General features: G+C 49.5%; 1 protein-coding gene across 2 annotated transcripts in view; it reads right to left on the bottom strand.

The window, feature by feature from the left end:
• The window catches only part of GTF3C4 (general transcription factor IIIC subunit 4), a 121,858-nt gene that overhangs the window by 78,637 nt on the left and 22,984 nt on the right, over positions 1-20,237 (bottom strand). The gene's annotated exons all lie outside the window — the stretch shown is intronic.

Raw genomic sequence — 20,237 nt, 5'->3', positions numbered from 1 at the left:
TTCCCAGCCAAGGATATCTGATTAGACATCTCTATCACTTCTACAGGAAACTCCCTATCCTGAAGAACCTTAGTGACGGACTCTGACCAAGCTATCATAGCCTTGGCGACCCAAGTCGCCGCAAAAGACGGGGCGAGGGCTGACCCTGAAGCCTCAAACACTGACCGAGCCAGACTCTCTAAGAGCCGATCAGTTGGATCTTTAATAGCAGATCCATAGGAAGAGACAGCAGTGTGTTAGAGGCCAAACGGGACACGGGGGGATCTACAGAAGGAGATTCTGCCCATTTTTTACAAATCTCGGGCGCGAAAGGATACCTGGTACCCAGAGCCTTCTGGCCTAAGAAACGTTTGTCCGGTCTCTCCATGTGACGTTGAACTAAATCCTCAAATTCAGGATGAGAGGAAAACACCTTACGAGGTTGCTTGAATCTTTTAAAAGACACCTTATGACTCGAAGGTAAGGTGGCTACATCCTCTACTCCCAAAGACTGGTTAACGGCCTCAATGAGACTGTCAACTGATTCCTGATAATCAGGAGCTTCTAAATCAAAAGACCCTTCAGAGTCAAGGTCCGAACCATGCTCACTCACTCCCACAGGAGAAGGAGACCGAGAGACGGAATTCACCGATGCAGATGCACCCGACGGACCGGGAGACGCTGTATGGGTACGCTTCCCCCGCGTCTGCCTAGAGGGAGTACGGCCCCTGCAGGCCGGAAGGTCCTGAGAATCGGAGGATCTTTCCGGAATAGATGAATGAACATCCCTGACAGGGGTTTGAAGGGACTCAACCGCCTTTGTTAGAGACGCCATAGACTGCGTTAAGGATACGACCCACTCAGGGGGAGATGCCGCAGTCTCAGATACAGGCATACCCGGCAGAATAACAGGCGGGGTAGCAGGCGGGGTAGCAGGTGGGGGCTCCTGAGCGCGTTCGGGATCGCAAGCTTCACAGATCTGGCTAGTCTGCGCATGCGAAAAAACAGCCTGGCAAGTAAAACATGATGTATACAGGACCTTGTGAGACTTAGTCCTTCTAGACATGATGACTATTGCTGAGCTACTGAGTCTAGAACAAAAAACTGCTGTCAGGCTGAGGGAAGTAGCACTTACCCCAGTCCTGTGTCCCCGTCCGATCTGAGCACCACACTAAACCAAGCTCTGAGCAGCAACACCTCCTCTATAAGGATCATGAAAGGTGGGAGGAGCCGCCATAAGGAACGAGCCACAGGCTAAATCAGGGAACTTGCTTTCCCCACCTGCGCTCTCCTAGGAACGCTGTGAGCGCGAAACCGGAAGTACGCGCCCGGAAGGGGCGGAGCTACCGCCCATGACCCCTCAGAAAACTACAGCGACCATAATGCAACTGGTCGCCGGAAACAGTTGCTAGGGGCGGAGCTACCGCCCAAGAAGGAAACTACAGCGACCATGATACCCTGCAGGCCGGCGTGGGCCGCCGGAAGGAAGTGCAAGGGCGGAACTTCCCGTGCTTTTGGAAATGAAGAGACATCCTGATACTGGCACCGTACGAAGTGTGCGCCGCGCAAAGAAGCAGGAGCCCCCCCCCCCCCCCCCCCGCAGCCTCTGACAACACGCCAGGTTAGAAGAGGCATACATGAAAAAAAAACCACATATAAATATATATATATATATATATAAATATACATATGGGAAAAAAGACGGTGCAGGCACCCTAACTCCTTCACCTTTCAGAAGGTGAGGAGAGGGACTGTCTGCCTCCTTAAGCACCGCAGATCAAAACATTGGTGATTGAAGTGGAGGCTGCACGGACAAAGCATAACTGCCTGTACAACCTAGGGTTTCGTTACCTCAGGGTGGTCAGGTTTTTAGTCCGGCAATCCCACGACGCGGGAGAGTATACGTGGAGGCGACACTCACACGTGCTCGCCCGTTGTTGGTTTGGGGAGATCGGACCCCTTCAAAAAGGTCCGTCGCCCCTATCTTATCCTCAAGATAACGGAATCTGGGAAAAAACCCCAGAGATGTGCCTCCTACGGACACTAAGCATAAACTGGAGCTGTCAGGGCCAGTGGCAAGGTGTATACTATGGAGGAGGAGCTAACTTTTTTTTTTTTTTGTCTACTTAGTGTCAGCCTCCTGGCGGCAATAGCATACACCCACAGTCCTGTGTCCCCCAATGAGACGATGGAGAAAGAGAATTTTATTTGAACATAATCATTATACAAATGTTACTTCACATAAGTATGCAGCGTATTTGTAATAGGGAGGGAACTAACAGTGCCGTCAGGATGGATTCCTGGAAATACAATTACCGGTAGGTCTAATTACCCTTTTCCAGGTCACCACCTGACATAACCATGGAGAAGTACCAAAGGAGATTTTTGGTCCTAGGGTGGGACTACTGCATGAAGCACCTTCCTGCCAAAGGCTAGCTGAGATGACACTACGTCTAGTTTGTAATGTTTAGAAAAGGTACTGAGACTAGACCAGGATGCAGCCCTGCAGATCTGATCTACCGAAGCACCCCCTTTCTCTGCCCATGAAGCGGCTATAGCCCTGGATGAATGAGGTTTAAGGCTGCCTGGGGGGCTCTTTCCCTGTGCCTGATAAGCTTGGCTAAGGGTACCGTCACACTATAACATTTCGATCGCTACGACGGTACGATTCGTGACGTTCCAGCGATATCGTTACGATATCGCTGTGTCTGACACGCAGCAGCGATCAGGGATCCTGCTGAGAATCGTACGTCGTAGCAGATCGTATGGAACTTTCTTTCATCGCTGGATCTCCCGCTGTCATCGCTAGATCGGTGTGTGTGACACCGATCTAGCGATGCGATCCAGCGATGCGTTCGCTTGTAACCAGGGTAAACATCGGGTAACTAAGCGCAGGACCGCGCTTAGTTACCCGATGTTTACTCTGGTTACAAGCGTTAAACTAAAAAAAAACAAACAGCACATACTTACATTCTGGTGTCCGTCAGGTCCCTTGCCGTCTCTGCTTCCCGCACTGTGACTGCCGGCCGTAAAGTGAAAGCAGAGCACAGCGGCTGTGCTTTCACTTTCACTTTACGGCCGGCAGTCACAGTGCGGGAAGCAGACTGCAAGGGACCTGACGGACACCAGAATGTAAGTATGTGCTGTTTGTTTTTTTTTAGTTTAACGCTTGTAACCAGGGTAAACATCGGGTAACTAAGCGCGGTCCTGCGCTTAGTTACCCGATGTTTACCCTGGTTACCCAGGGACCTCGGCATCGTTGGTCGCTGGAGAGCTGTCTGTGTGACAGCTCCCCAGCGACCACACTACGATTTACCTACGATCACGGCCAGGTCATATCGCTGGTCGTGATCGTAGGTAAATCGTATAGTGTGACGGTACCTTTATGGTGGACCTAATCCATCTCACAATGGTAGATTTCGATGCTTTTCTCCCTTTATTAGGACCTCTAATAAGGATAAACATTACTATCCTGTCTCCAGGCCCTAGTTGCCTCCAAGTACTTAAGTACGGTCTTCCTAACATCCAAGTTATGGTAAAATTTCTCCTTCTGGTTTTTGGAAAACTGACAAAATGATGGCACTACCTCCTGATTCATATTTGAATCTGAGACTACCTTAGGAAGAAAACCTGTATTAAGTCTTAAGACTAGTCTATCATTAAATATTTGCAGATAGGGGTTCTGAGTGGACAGGGCCTGAAGTTCCCCAGTCTTTTAGCCGATGTAATGGCTACTATAGGAAGGCTGTTTTGAAGGAAAGATTAGCAATGTCTATATCTTCTGCTAGATAAAAAGGATTTTTGCACAACTCATTAAGGACCGGGTTAAGATCCCAAGGGGAAACAGTTTTCCTTATTAAGGGTCTTAGCCTCAGAACTGCCCTGGAAAAACGAGCTATCCAGGGGTGGGAAGCTAGGGAAGAATCATAGAATACGCTGAGGGCTGCCACTTGGACTCTCAGAGTACTCGGTTTAAGACCTTTCTTAAATCCCTGCTGCAAAAAAAAAAAAAAAAAAAATCAAGAATTTTGGGAATGTCAGGATGGTCAAAATCAACCGTTGTGTCTCCACAAAAACTGCAGAATTGTTTTCCAATTTTTTAAATAGATAGCACAAGTTACTGGCTCCCTACTTGCTTGGAGAATGGAGATGACCTCATCTGATAACCCCTTTGCTTTCAGGATCTGTCGTTCAGGATCCAAGCCGCTAATTGGAGGCTACATTTCAAAAACCTGACCTGCACATCCAAACATAGACTGAGTGTGAACAGGTGCTGAACCCAGAGTCGCCAACTCGTATATAGTTAAATAAATAGGGCAGCACACTGCAGCGCCAAAACATGCAAACTTGAAAAAACGAAATTTGAACTGCATTACTGCACTAGAAATATGAAAAATGAGAGCTTTTAGCGCACAAAAATGGCCAATTTTATGTGTACCTCATAGCCACGTTAAGGCATCTCTCTTATACGAGGTCCTACGTTTGACCTACCTCACTGAGAATAAACGTCTCCATCTGAACGGGTACATGTGAAACCTCTTCTTGGACTTAAATTCTCTCTCTATGTGGAGGGGTATTGGACCTACTATAATTAAAACACCTGAAGCTAGGAGGCGGGGAGTGCACGATCAGAAGGCTAGAGAATACATTTCAAAAACCTGACCTGCACATCCAAACATAGACTGAGTGTGAACAGGTGCTGAACCCAGAGTCGCCAACTCGTATATAGTTAAATAAATAGGGCAGCACACTGCAGCGCCAAAACATGCAAACTTGAAAAAACGAAATTTGAACTGCATTACTGCACTAGAAATATGATCTCTAGTGCAGTAATGCAGTTCAAATTTCGTTTTTTCACACTCAGTCTATGTTTGGATGTGCAGGTCAGGTTTTTGAAATGTATTCTCTAGCCTTCTGATCGTGCACTCCCCGCCTCCTAGCTTCAGGTGTTTTAATTATAGTAGGTCCAATACCCCTCCACATAGAGAGAGAATTTGAGTCCAAGAAGAGGTTTCACATGTACCCGTTCAGATGGAGACGTTTATTCTCAGTGAGGTAGGTCAAACGTAGGACCTCGTATAAGAGAGATGCCTTAACGTGGCTACGAGGTACACATAAAATTGGCCATTTTTGTGCGCTAAAAGCTCTCATTTTTCATATTTCTAGTGCAGTAATGCAGTTCAAATTTCGTTTTTTCAAGTTTGCATGTTTTGGCGCTGCAGTGTGCTGCCCTATTTATTTAACTATATACGAGTTGGCGACTCTGGGTTCAGCACCTGTTCACACTCAGTCTATGTTTGGATGTGCAGGTCAGGTTTTTGAAATGTATTCTCTAGCCTTCTGATCGTGCACTCCCCGCCTCCTAGCTTCAGGTGTTTTAATTATAGTAGGTCCAATACCCCTCCACATAGAGAGAGAATTTGAGTCCAAGAAGAGGTTTCACATGTACCCGTTCAGATGGAGACGTTTATTCTCAGTGAGGTAGGTCAAACGTAGGACCTCGTATAAGAGAGATGCCTTAACGTGGCTACGAGGTACACATAAAATTGGCCATTTTTGTGCGCTAAAAGCTCTCATTTTTCATATTTCTAGTGCAGTAATGCAGTTCAAATTTCGTTTTTTCAAGTTTGCATGTTTTGGCGCTGCAGTGTGCTGCCCTATTTATTTAACTATATACGAGTTGGCGACTCTGGGTTCAGCACCTGTTCACACTCAGTCTATGTTTGGATGTGCAGGTCAGGTTTTTGAAATGTATTCTCTAGCCTTCTGATCGTGCACTCCCCGCCTCCTAGCTTCAGGTGTTTTAATTATAGTAGGTCCAATACCCCTCCACATAGAGAGAGAATTTGAGTCCAAGAAGAGGTTTCACATGTACCCGTTCAGATGGAGACGTTTATTCTCAGTGAGGTAGGTCAAACGTAGGACCTCGTATAAGAGAGATGCCTTAACGTGGCTACGAGGTACACATAAAATTGGCCATTTTTGTGCGCTAAAAGCTCTCATTTTTCATATTTCTAGTGCAGTAATGCAGTTCAAATTTCGTTTTTTCAAGTTTGCATGTTTTGGCGCTGCAGTGTGCTGCCCTATTTATTTAGCTAATTGGAGGCTGTCTGGGTTCTGATGAAGAATCAGACCCTGAAGGAGTAAATATCTTTTCAGAAGGAGAAAAGGTTCTTCTACAGCCAACTTTTTTAGTAAGGGGAACCAGCTCCATTTGGGCCAGAATGGAACCACTAGAATGATCTCAGCTCTGTTCTCGTATACCTTCCTGAGGATTCTTGGGATTAATGCAAGAGGGGGGAAAGCATATAACAGACCCCTGCTCCATGATTGAGAGAGAGCGTCTATACCCGCCGGTCTTTCCCACGGGTTCAGTGAATAAAAGGTTTCGACCTTCACGTTCCGTCTGACGGCGAATAAGTCCACCTCCGGTGTTCCAACGTTGGCATAGCTCGCTGAAAACTTCACTGTTTAGCTCCCACTCTGTAGCTGACAGCTTCTTTCTGCTCAGAAAATCCGCAACCTGATTTTTCAAACCCTCCAGATGCACAGCTGAAATTGAGAGAACCGATCTTTCCGCCCAACTGAAGATCTGATCCGCTAGATGTTGTAATTTTGGATGTCTTGGACCACCCTGATGCCGAAGAAAGGCTACCGTCGTCGTATGGTCTGACAATCTTCAGGTGTTTGTTCTTTAGTAGAACGTGTGCTGAATACAGGACCTTCCAAACCGCATGTAGTTTTCTGTGATTTGAGGAATTCTTGCTGTCTTCTGAATTCCACTGCCCCTGATAGTTTCTTCCGAGGACTTGACCACCCCAACCTTGTTGGCTTGCATCCGTGGTCACCGTAACTGCTGGAGACTTGATCCACGGAACACCGACTTGGAGATTTCTGGGAACAGTCCACCAGCGTAGGGACCATCTGACTTGATGGGATAGACGGAACTCCCTGTCCAGTGAGGCTTGTCTTCTGTACTAGGAAGCAAGAACTGCCCTCTGTAACCGATGGGAATGAAACTGGCTCCAGTTCACACAAGGAATGCAGGCTGTCATTAATCCGAGGATCTTCATTGCATTTGCATCCCTGATGGAGACCCGGCTTCTTAAAAAATGGCGAATTCTTTTTGTTAAAAATCGGTCCGCTTCTCGTCTGGAAGAAAAGATTGTCTGACATTTGAGTCTAGGATAACTCCCAGAAACTTTTTTCTTGGTTTGGGCGTCAGGTCTGATTTTGACTAGTTCACCACCCAACCTAATTTCTGCAGAGTGGAGATCACCAACTGACAATCGATCTTGAGCTGCCCTATAGAGTCTGCCACTATTAGGAAATCGTCTAAATAGGGTACTATCGTGATGTCTCGATTTCTCAGATAAGCTACTATTTCTACAACAAGCTTTGTAAAAACTCTGGGCGCTGTCGCCAAACTGAATGGGAGGCAACGAAATTGGTAATGGTAGACTCTTCCTTTTTCTACCGCAAATCTGAGATATTTTTGGTGATCTGTGAAGATTGGTACGAGATAATATGCACTCTTTAAGTCTAAAGTGCACATTACCATGTCTTTTCCTAACAGGGGAATTGTAGAGAGTATAGATTCCATTTTGAACCTTTTGTATTCTAGCCATTTGTTTAGAGGTTTGTGGTTTATTATAGTTCTGGATTCCCCCGAAGGTTTCCTTATAGAGAAGAGGCCCGAGTAATGTCCCCTTCCTATCTCCTGAGGAGGAACTGGGGATATTGCTGCCATCCACAGAAGATCCTGGATGTCCAACCACATAGGGGAGACTGAAGAGAGATGGACGTTGGACACAAAAAAGTTTTCTGGGGGAAGGGAGTCGAATTCTATTCTGTACCCCTGAGAGATAACCTGGAGAACCCAAGGACTTCTGGTAATCTTCCCCCACTCAATCCGGAAGTTCGACAGCCTCCCCCCCACCCCATTCTGATGGCGTCATTTCCCTGCGAAAGGGCTGACACTTTCTACGTTTTTCCTCTGGAAACCCCTTTTTATCATCTGAAGCTATTTCCAGAATATCACCAAGAATGGGTCCAAAGACTCTACTCCCTAAGAAAGGGATGGAGCACAGCTTATTTTTAGAATGAACATCACCTGACCAGTTCTTCAACCATATAGCTCTCCTGGCTGCATTTGATAAAGACTGGCCTCTATCTGTGAACCTAACCGACTCTGCAGTAGCATCTGCTAGAAAGCCGGTTGCTAGTTTTAGTAGAGGAATTGCTTTAATAATGGTCTCTCTAGGGGTTCTAGCTGACAACTGATCCTTCAAGTCATCTACCCACAAATGCATAGCCACAGATGTTGCCGCTATATTTGTGTGGATTACCGCTGCTGAGCTTTCCCAGGCTCTCTTTAAGAGCCCATCTGACTTGCGATCCATCGGCTCCTTTAAGTTAGAGGAGTCCTCAAACAGAATGGCGGTTCCCTTAGAAACCTTTGCAAGAGGAATGTCAATTTTGGGGATATCCTCCCAGTCCTTGACTTCTTCATGATCGAAAGGGAGGCGGAGTCTGAAGTCTCTAGGAATTGATAACCTCCTTTCCGATTCTTCCCATTCTTCTAAAATCATAGAACGAATATGGGCATTAATGGGAAAGACTTTTGAGGTCTGAGAACGTAGCCCCCCAAAATTTCGTCCTGAACCGTCGGAGTAGATGCGGATTCCTCAGTCTGCATAGTCTATCTAACCGCTCCCAGGAGCTCTTCTATATCATTAGACGAAAACAAATATTTCTTCCCTCTCTCTGGAGGATCTATGCTTAACTCTTCCTCCTCCAGATCTGATTCAAAAGAGCTGTCTTCGGATGACAGATCCAATTCTCTCTGCCTTTTCTTCGATCTCTGTGGATCCTGGGGGTCAGACTTGTTGGGCTGGGGAAATGTTAAGCCAGATATTGAGGCCTGCCCCTCCTCCCTGACAATGGCCCTCATATTTGTCATTAGAGAGGCCTGTTCTTCTCCCACAATACGACTGGTGCATGACTCGCAGAGAGACTTCTGCCAGGAGTCCTTAAGTCTTATGGCACAAATGGGACATTTCCTGCACTTCCCAGATTTCTTAGCCACCACAGAAGCCTATAGCACACAATATATATATATATAAAAAAAAAATGTTGCATGGGCCTATACGCTTGATTGAAGCTCTGAGGGAGCAGGCCTCTGCCTGGGACTCACATGCGCCTGGGCCTCCTGCAGTATCTCGGGTTTCGGATTATCTTCCATACTGCCGGATAAGTCCCCCATAGCCCACACATACCTTTATACTGTTGCCGCCCTCTCCCGGACCTCCTGACGCTCAGGGAGTAGAAGGAGAGAAGACGCTGCCGGCCGCGACCCGGAAGTGACGTGCGCGGCAGCCGCGAACCGGAAGTGACTCGCGCAGGACTCCCGGACTGCAGACACGCAGATCCCACTCAGAGATGACCTGCGACACTACCCCCGGATCTGCTTGCGAAGGATGTATCCAGCAGAGGCGTTCAATGGCAGGTACATCAGGGTCTTGCGCCAAGGGTCGAGGGCCCCCCAGGGGGAAGCGACCCTGAACCAGGAGCAGCGCTACGCTGGTGCTGCTGAGGGACCCTATAACTCGGGTGTCAGCGCGGCAGAGTCTTCTAGTAAAAAGGAAGAGGCCGAGCCCCCCCCGATCCTCACTCTCTGCACGGGACAGACGGACGAACTCTCGTCGTTCCCATCCACAGTGGGACAGGCAAAACACTGAAGGGTGGTAGGGGGAGGGTCCTTTTAAACTCTTGTGGTTTCCTGTCCCACTATGGATAAGAAGGACGTCCTCCATGGTGCTGTCAGGTGGTGACCTGGAAATAAGAATTTTATAGTTCAGCCTTATCAACATCATTTTTGACCACTTTATCCTTTTTATATTGTAAATCTTATAGAATTTGATTTTCCTTTTGCTTTTCACATGCCCCCAAAATATTTTTTCACTGTTTTTGGTCTCGCTTGCAAGCATCACTTCCTTACTGGCTTTAGCTCTAAACCCTTGTGCCCTGCATTCCCTGCAAACAGTATTATATAATTCTTTAGATATAATCCCCTCTTTCAATTGGCGTCTACAAAGAGAAGAGGATCAGAGGATGATGGGGGGGGTCTACAAAGAGAGGAGGATCAGAGAATGATCGGAGGTCTACAGAGAGGAGGATATAGGGATGGGTGCCTACATCTTCAGAAGTAATACATGGGAGGATCAGGGAATGGGGGTCTATACGTAAAAATACTAAATGTAAAAGAAGAATCTATTTCTGCATTCTTATCCACTGACTCATTGGAATTGGGGATTTGCACTCCAGTCAAAGGGAATCGATGAGCCAAGCCCACCAGAATCAGGGGCTTATCTATCTTATTCTGGAATGCTGTAGATAAGCCCCCGATGTAACCTGAAAGATAAGAAAAATAGGGATTTTTGTGTGTACACACCGTAAAATCCTTTTCTCCGAGCCACTCATTGGGGGACACAGGACCATGGGTTATGCTGCTCTCACTAGGAGGCTGACACTAAGCTGAGACAAAAAAAGGTTAGCTCCTCCCCTGCAGTATACACCCTCATGCTGGCTTCCAGAGACCCAGTTCAGTGCAAAAGCAGTAGGATAGTAACAACAATATATCAAGTAACATTAGAATATAACATTTCAAACAAACAGTCAAAGACCAAAAAAGGTAACGAGCCGTAAGGCTACCAGGGTGGGTGCTGTGTCCCCCAATGAGTGGCTCGGAGAAAAGGATTTTACGGTGAGTACACACAAAAATCCCTATTTCTCCTTCGCCTCATTGGGGGACACAGGACCATGGGACGTCCCAAAGCAGTCCCTGGGAGGGAAACAATACAACCAAATAACTCCGTGTACCATCTGACTACAAATGCGCAACGGCCGCTTGCAGGATACGCCTGCCAAGGGCCGCGTCCGCAGAGGAGTGAATGTGGACATTGTAATGCTTTGTGAAAGTATGCAGGCTGGACCACGTTGCGGCCTTGCAAACGTGCTCCGCTGTTGCCTGGTGCCGGATGGCCCAGGAAGCACCCATCGACCGAGTGGAGTGAGCTCTAATCCCCGCCGGGATAGGACTGCCCCTGACCCGATAGGATTCCTGGATAGCGGATCGGATCCATCTGGCTATCGTGGATTTAGACGCAGCCAAACCCTTTCTGTGACCCTCCGGGAGCACGAAAAGGGCGTCCGATTTTCTGAAATGAGCCGTTCTGGAAATGTACCTCCTGAGGGCCCGTACCACGTCCAGAGTATGGAGAGCCTTCTCGACCCTATGTTTGGGCTGCGGGCAAAAGGAGGGAAGAATGATGTCCTCGTTAAGGTGAAAAGATGAGACCACCTTCAGAAGAAACGCCGGGGAAGGGCGTAGGACTACCTTGTCCTGATGAAAGGCAAGGAAAGGTGCCTGGCAGGATAAAGCGGCGAGCTCTGAAACCCTTCTGATGGACGTCACCGCTACCAGGAAGGCAACCTTCCATGAGAGGACAGAGAGCGGAACGTCTTGAAGGGGTTCGAACGGAGGTTCCTGAAGAACCCCCAGGACCAAGTTGAGATCCCAGGTCTCTAACGGCATCCTGTAGGGGGGGACCGCTTGGGAGACTCCCTGAATGAAGGTCTTGACCTGAAGGTTGGCGGCGATCCTACGCTGGAACAGCACGGATAACGCTGAGATCTGACCTTTGAGGGAACTCAGGGCCAAGCCGGAGTCCAGACCAGACTGAAGGAAATTCAAGATGCAAGGGATAGAGAAAGCGAGCGGAGGGTGCCCTCGGAGCCTGCACCATGAGAAGAAAGTTTTCCAGACGCGGTGGTAAATGGAGGCGGAAGACGCCTTGCGAGCACTTAACATGGTGGGAATGACCTGCTGAGAGAAACCGGCACGAGTTAGAATCCAGGTTTCAACAGCCACGCCGTTAAACGTAGGGCCCCTGAGCTCTGGTGGTAGATCGGACCTTGGCGAAGCAGGTCTGGGTGGTCTGGTAAGCGCAAGGGAACGTCGGCTACGAGCTGAACGAGTTCCGCGTACCAAGCGCGGCGAGGCAAGTCTGGGGCGACCAGAATGACCGGAACTCCCTCCGTCTTAATCTTTCGGATCACCTTCGGGAGTAAGGGAAGGGGTGGAAACACGTATGGGAGCTGAAACTGATGCCACGGAGAAATCAGCGCGTCTACTCCTATGGCCTGGGGATCCCGAGAACGTGCAATGAAGTTGTGGACCTTGGCGTTCAATCTGGACGCCATCAGATCCACGTCCGGGGTCCCCCAGCGAAGATAGATCTGATGAAATACCTCTGGGTGGAGTTCCCACTCCCCCGAGGCAAGGCCCTGGCGGCTCAGGAAGTCCGCCGCCCAGCTCTCGACTCCCGGAATGTGCACCGCAGAGATGATGGAATGGTTGGTTTCGGCCCAACGAAGGATGAGAGAGACTTCCTGCATCGCCGCCCTGCTGCGGGTACCCCCCTGGTGGTTGATGTAAGCCACCGCCGTGACGTTGTCCGATTGGACTCGTATTGGGTGACCCGCGAGCAGGGCGTGAAAGCGACTCAGTGCAAGTCTGATAGCACGAATCTCCAGGATGTTGATGGGGAGTCTGGATTCCCGAACTGTCCAACGGCCCTGGGCAGAGTGGTGAAGAAACACCGCCCCCCAGCCGAGAAAACTGGCGTCGGTGGTTACCACTAACCAGCGGATCGGGAGGAAGGACTTCCCCTGGAGAAGAGATGGGCCCAGGGTCCACCATACGAGAGATTGTCTGACCCGTGGGGACAGGGGATAAGGGCGGTCGAGAGATGAGAGACTCCTGTCCCAGTTGTCCAGCAAAGTCTGTTGCAAGGGACGGAGATGGAGTTGAGCAAAAGGAACCGCTTCGATTGCAGCAACCATCTTTCCCAGGATCTTCATGGCGAACCGAATGGTTCGCGGACGAGGATGGCAGAGCGTTCGGGCTCCCTGTTGAAGCGCTTGGGCCTTGGACCGAGGAAGCAAGACCAGCCCCCTCGAAGTGTCCAGGATCATTCCCAGAAAGGAGATCCGACGGGCAGGTACGGGAGAGGACTTGTCCAAGTTGATCAACCAGCCCAGGCGCGAAAGAGAATCCAGGGTAATGTGGACGCTTGACTCGCAGGCTTGAAAAGACGGGCCCTTTATGAGGAGATCGTCTAAGTAAGGTAACACGACGACTCCTCGAGAATGAAGGATGGCCATGACAGCCGCCATGACCTTGGTGAATACCCTGGGCGCCGTGGCAAGACCGAGGGGTAAGTCCGTGAACTGGAAGTGGTCCTCCAGAACGGCAAAGCGGAGGAACCTCTGATGAGGCGGGAAAATCGGGATGTGAAGATAGGCATCCTTGATGTCTATCGAGGCCAAGAATTCCCCTCTTTCCATCGAAGAGATGACCGATCTGAGCGATTACATCCTGAAGTGCCGGACTCTTACGCACTTGTTCAGGAGTTTCAGATCCAAAATGGGGCGCACTTTTCCGTCCTTCTTTGGCACGACGAAGAGGTTTGAGTAGAAACCTTTGAACCTCTCGTGTTCCGGGACCGGAACAATGACCCCGCTCTGGCGGAGAGAGTGAATGGCGCAAAGGAGGGCGCGAGACTGAGCTCCCGAACTGGGGAGACGAGAGGGGAAAAATCGAGTTGGAGGAGGAGAGGAGAACTCTATTTTGTAGCCAGACGATACCAGATCCCTGACCCATTCGTCGTGAACGACGGAGAGCCAGGCTTGCTGAAAAAGGAGTAGACGTCTGCCTACTCTGATGGTATCGACTGGCGCCGTTCCCGAGTCATTGAGATGGGAATCTGGGGGGTCTGGAACCTCGGGTTCTGGGCTGCCTCGGTTTTCCGCGCCAGGAAGGATTCGGCCTGAAGGAGGGACGAGCGTCTCTGTCTGTGCGAGCGGATCGGTCCGATCTGGGAAGACCGGTAGGATTGGACCAGGCTGGGCTGGTACGAAAAGGCCGAAAGCGAAAGTAAGGCTGGCGCTGGAAAGCCGCCTTGGGCCTCTGTTGGGGAAGGAGCTTGCTCTTTCCCCCTGTGGCGTCGGAAATAAGCTGGTCAAGCTTTTCGCCGAAAAGGCGCCCGCTTTGAAAAGGGAGAGAGATCAAAGATTTTTTAGAGGAGGAATCTGCGCGCCACTCTCTGAGCCAAAGAGCCCTTCTGATAGCGATGGCGTTAGAAGCCGCCGATGCTGCGCAATTCGCCGCGTCGAGGGATGCGTACATCACATAATCACTAGCCATGGGTAACTGCTTAGCCAGGTCCGCCATCTCAGACGGGAGGTCCTGTTCATGAATGGATTTCGCTAGAGCATCCGCCCAGGAAACCATTGCCTTGGTCACCCAAGCCGCGGCGAAGGAGGGGGACAGGGAAGAGCCTGAGGCTTCATACACTGAGCGAGCTAGAGAGTCTAGCTGGCGTTCAGTGGGACTCTTAATTGAAGCGCCGTCCGGGACTGAAAAAAGTGTTTTAGAAGCCAGGCGCGAGACCAGAGGATCTACTATAGGGGGATCCGTCCAGTCTTTCACGAGATCTGCTGAGAAGGGATACTTCGATACCAGGTCCTTCTTACCCGAGAAACGCTTATCTGGACGCTCCCTGTGTCGCCTGACTATATCCAGAAAAGCTGGGTGAGAGGCAAAAGTTTTGTGGGAACGCTTGGTTCTGGTAAAAGAGACCGCGTGTTCCGGAGCGGAAATAGAGTCATCATCCACCTTAAGTGCGTGATTGACTGCTACAATGAGGGAGTCAACCGTAGCTCTGAACTCCGGAGCCTCCGGGTCCAATGATACCTCGGACTCATGTTCAGAGTCGTGAACGCTGCGAGCCCCCAAAGAGGGTGAGCGAGAGGTGGAGCTGCCAGAGTCTGAGTGGCGAGGTGAGCGCTCAGGAGAGGTAGTGCGGATCCGTTTTCTGGATGACCGTGCCTCTTTATGGGGAGAGCGGCCCCTGCTGACCGATGATTCCCCTGCTATGGAGGGATCTCTTAACACCTGTAACGGATTTCCCCGTTCCCCGGGAGGATTTTGAATGGATTTGATGGCGTTGGCTAAAAAATCCACGGACTGCGAAAGTGAAGCGACCCACGGGGGGGGGGGGACTAGGTACGTCGGAGTTGGTGGAGGGCTCCTGGGCACATGGGGCATCGCAGGCAGAGCAGAGGGGAGAACTTTGAGGCCTAGGAAGTGGGGCCTGGCAGGTGGTACACGCAGAAAAAAAAGGTCGTATGCACCTTAGAGGATTTTTTAGACCTTGACTGGGACATGATTCTAATGCAAAAAAATAGACCACAGGGTCTATAATGTAGGGAAGCAGAGGGCGACGCTGCAGAGGAGAGGCTGACGAGGTCTCCTTACCCTGGTCCTGTGTCCCGCTGTCCTGAGAAGACAAACTGTGTTGCCTGAGTTGAAACCGGCTGCACGTGGGCGCTGTGACACCTAGACGCTGCGGCAGAGCTGAGCTGCGGCGTGCAGTGAGAGACCAAGATGGCCGCCGAGATCAGGAGAGAGATCTCGGAGGCTGCGAGAAGCGCCAGGACCGGGGGGCGGCGCCGCCGATGACGCGCAGGGATGGGCGGAGCCTATCGGCAGCGTCCAGCGGCTAGGCCGAAGCCGGGGACTAAATTTGCGGCTTCGGTCCGGCACGCGGCCGCAAAGTGCCGAAAAATGAGGAATGCTTCAGCCCACGATGTGCGCTACCCAGGAGGAGCCCTCCGGACCGCAAAACCGGCGACCCCCCCCCCCCATCCCCCACGAGACACTTACCCCGAGGAGGTGAGAGGTGCCTTGGAATGGTAGGGACGGTGCAGGGGTTGGGAAGCCTCCATCCACCAGCCCCAGACAGGGGGGTGGAGAGGAACCGTCCACCACCTGAATCACGCAGAGCATTGGTGATGCAGTGTGGTCTGCACGGACGCCACGGAAATAGAGCCTCTGTACAGCCGAGGGTAAAACCTGGTGGACAGGGCAGATGTCCGGCAATAAAAAGCCTGGCTGCAGAGGAGGATACTGGAGGTAAAACACCAGTGCTCGTCTGTATAAAGTGGGGAGATCGGCGCCCATTTAGGGAAAAGACCGTCGCCCAAAAAAGGTCAGCTCAGGCAGTGGCTCCCGCGTCGCAGGAGAGGATACAGTGAGGTGAAACTCCCGTGCTCGCCTGTTGCTGTTTCGGGGGAGATCGGACCTTGAAAGAATCCGTCGCCCCCTTCGTCCGGAATAGGAAAGTTAAAAAGGAAAAAAATCCGTGAGATTAAAAATCAGTGTGCCTCCTACGGACACTAAGCTTGAACTGGGTCTCTGGAAGCCAGCATGAGGGTGTATACTGCAGGGGAGCAGCTAACCTTTTTTTGTCTCAGCTTAGTGTCAGCCTCCTAGTGACAGCAGCATAACCCATGGTCCTGTGTCCCCCAATGAGGCGAAGGAGAAAGAGGTTATATTATACTCACCCTTGGGCGGTCCCACTGCGGTGGGCGTCGCTGTCCGGGGCCTCCCATCTTCTTCCGATGACATCCTCTTCTTGCATTCACGCTGCAGCTCCGGCACAGGCATACTTTGTCTGCCCTTTTGAGGGCAGAGCAAAGTACTGCAGTGCGCAGGCGCTGGGCCTCTCTGACCTTTCCCGGCGCCTGCGCACTGCAGTACTTTGCTCTGCCCTCAACAGGGCAGACAAAGTATGCCTGCTCCGGAGCTGCAGCGTCAGGACAAGAAGAGGAAGTCATCGGAAGAAGATGGGAGGCCCCGGACCGCCCATCGGACCGGACCGCAGTGGGACCGCCCCTGGCTGAGTATAATCTAACCTCTTTTTCTAATATTTCAGGTTACATCGGGGGCTTATCTACAGCATTACAGAATGCTGTAGATAAGCCCCTGATGCTGGTGGGCTTAGCTCATCGTCGATTTTGGGGGTGACAGGTTCTCTTTAAAGCTCTGATTGTGTCAGAACGGCTGCACCCAGTACATAACAACTACGGCGAAACAGAGACTTAGCTGCACCCAGTAACCTGAGCGATACATTGTTGGATTGAGCTTCTCTTTACCTACATTATCTGCTCTCAGATGAAGTAGCAATACCTGCTGACAGATTTCCTTTACTGAAAGGTGAGTTAAGAGTCAGACACACCAAATTCATTAGGAGGTTCACACTTCTAAATGACCTTGAGGCTTCTTTCAACTGACCTGCACCTCTGCCAACAATGTTGCACAATGCAGGAGCTGGCAAACAATTTGTAATTTAATTTTATGAACAGGCTTTGCCACGCCTTAGCTGTGCCCATTTTAGTGGAGCTGGCATGAAACTGGCGTAAAAAATACCAAAACACAACATTTTTGAGCAATTTTGAGTTGCACAAAAAAAATTGCCATTATCAAATAGTTTTAAGCCAGAAAACTGAAGGAAACCTTAATCAAACACATGGAGATTGAAGTTTATGTACAGTGAAGGAAATAAGTATTTGATCCCGTGCTGATTTTGTAAGTTTACCCATTGACAAAGACATGAACAATAATTTTAAGGGTAGCTTAATTTTAACATTGAGAGATAGAATATCAAAAATAAAATCCAGAAAATCACATTGTATAAATTAAATTTATTTGCATTTTGCAGTGAGAAATAAGTATTTGATTCCCTACCAACCATAAAGGCTATGTGCACACGTAGGCAGGGTCCTCTGCGGGTTCTCCCGCAGCGGATTTGATAAATCTGCAGGGCAAAACCGCTGCGGTTATCCCTGCAGATTTATCACGGTTTGTCTTGCGGTTTCCGCTGCGGGTCACTACTGCACTTGGTTTACTATTGATGCTGCATATGCAGCATCAATAGTAATGTTAAAAATAATTTAAAAAATGGTTATACTCACCCTCTGACGTCCCGATCTCCTCGGGGCTGCACGCGGCGGTCCGGTTCCAAAGATGCTGTGCGAGAAGGACCTTCGTGACGTCACGGTCATGTGACCGCGACGTCATCGCAGGCCCTGCTCGCATAGCAACCTGAGACCGGACGGCCGCGTGCAGCACTGAGAGGTGAGTATATCATTTTTTATTTTAATTCTTTTTTACACAAATATGGTTTTCAGGGCCTGGAGGATAGTCTCCTCTCCTCCACCCGGGTAGCAACCGCACATTATCCGCTTAGTAAGCGGATCAATGCATTTCTATGTGTGCAGAATCGCTGCGATTCTGCACAAAAGAAGTGACATGCTGCGGATTGTAAACCGCTGTGTTTCTGCGTGGTTTTTCCCACAGCATGTGCACAGCGGATTGCAGTTTCCATAGGTTTACATGTTTACTGTAAATGCAATGGAAACTGCAGCATCAAAATCGTTGCGGTTCCGCGGTAAAAACCGCAACGTGTGCACATAGCCTAAGAGTTCTGGCTCCTAATCAACTCTTTACCTGCATTAAAGACAGCTGTCTTACATAGTCACCTTTATAAAAGACTCCTGTCCACAGACTGAATCAGTCAGACGCTAACCTCTACAACATGGGCAAGACAAAGAATCTTTAAAGGATGTCAGGGACAAGATCATAGACCTGCACAAAGCTGGAATGGGCGACAAAACCATAAGTAAGACGCTGGGTGAGAAGGAGACAACTGTTGGTGCAATAGTAAGAAAATGGAAGAAATACAAAATGACTGTCAATCGACATTGATCTGGGGCACCATGCAAAATCTCACCTCGTGGGGTATCCTTCATCATGAGGAAGGTGAGCGATCAGCCTAAAACTACACGGGGGGAAGGGGGGGGGGGGGAGACTTGTTAATTACCTCAAGGCAGCTGGGACCACAGTCACCAAGAAAGCCATTGGTAACACATCTATATATATAATTGTCTAAGGGTTTTTCCGTCTGTCTGTCTGTCTGTCCTGGAAATCCCGGCTCTCTGATTGGTCGAGGCCGTCAGGCCTCGACCAATCAGAGACCGGCACAGCATCGACGTAGAAATCCCACATCCCACAGGCCTGGCGGCCTCGACCAATCAGCGACGGGTACAGCGACGATGATGTCATAAAGGACGTAGACATCCCGCGTCTGATTGGTCGAGGCCGCCAGGCCTCGACCAATCAGCAACGGGCACAGCGACGATGATGTCATAATGGTTGCCATGGCGACGATGATGTCATAAAGGTTGCCTCGACCAATCAGCGACGGGCACAGTCTGCCGCGAATTCTGGAATCATCAGTGTCCATATACTACGGGGACATGCATATTCTAGAATACCCGATGCGTTAGAATCGGGCCACAATCTAGTTACACAATAAAGGTTTAAAATCCTGCAGTGCCTGCAAGGTCCCCCTGCTCAAGAAGGCACATGTGCAGGCCCGTCTGAAGTTTGCCAATGAACACCTGGATGATTCTGTGAGTGATTGGGAGAACGTGCTGTAGTCAGATGAGACAAAAATTTTGCTTTTTAGCATTAACTCAACTCGCCGTGTTTGGAGGAAGAGAAATGCTGCCTATGATCCAAAGAACATCGTACCCATTGTCAAGCATGGAGGTGGAAACATTATGTTTTGGGGGCGTTTCTCTGCTGAGGGCACAGGACTACTTCACCGTATCAATGGGAGAATGGATGGAGCCATGTACTATAAAATCCTGAGTAACAACCTCTTTCCCTCCACCAGGATACTAAAAATGGGTCGTGTCTGGGTCTTCCAGCAAGACAATGACACAAAATATACAGCCCAAGGCTACAAAGGGGTGGCTCAAAAAGAAGCACATTAAGGTCAGAGTGGCCTAGCCAGTCTCCAGACCTTAATCCCATAGAAACTTATGGAGGAAGATGAACCTCCGAGTTGCCAAGCGACAGCCTCAAAATCTTAATGATTTAGAGAGGATCTGCAAAGAGGAGCTGACCAAAATTCCTCCTGACAAGTTAGCAAACCTCATCATCAACTACAAAAAACGTCTGACCGCTGTGCTTGCCAACAAGGGTTTTGCCACCAAATATTAATTCTTGTTTGCCAGAGGGATCAAATACTTATTTCTCACTGCAAAATGCAAATGTACAATTTATAAAATGCAATTTTCTGGACTTTATTTTTGATGTTCTATTTCTCAATGTTAGGCTGCCGTCACACTAGCAGTATTTGGTCAGTATTTTACATCAGTATTTGTAAGCCAAAACCAGGAGTGGGTGATAAATGCAGAAGTGGTCCATATGCTTCTATTATACTTTTCCTCTATTTGTTCCACTCCTGGTTTTGGCTTACAAATACTGATGTAAAAGTTAACCT

This window comes from Ranitomeya imitator, chromosome 2 (assembly GCF_032444005.1).
Source record: "Ranitomeya imitator isolate aRanImi1 chromosome 2, aRanImi1.pri, whole genome shotgun sequence".
Classification (NCBI taxonomy): domain Eukaryota; kingdom Metazoa; phylum Chordata; class Amphibia; order Anura; family Dendrobatidae; genus Ranitomeya; species Ranitomeya imitator.
The sequence above is the reverse complement of the archived record's forward strand: the minus strand, read 5'-3'. Positions and strand labels throughout refer to the sequence as shown.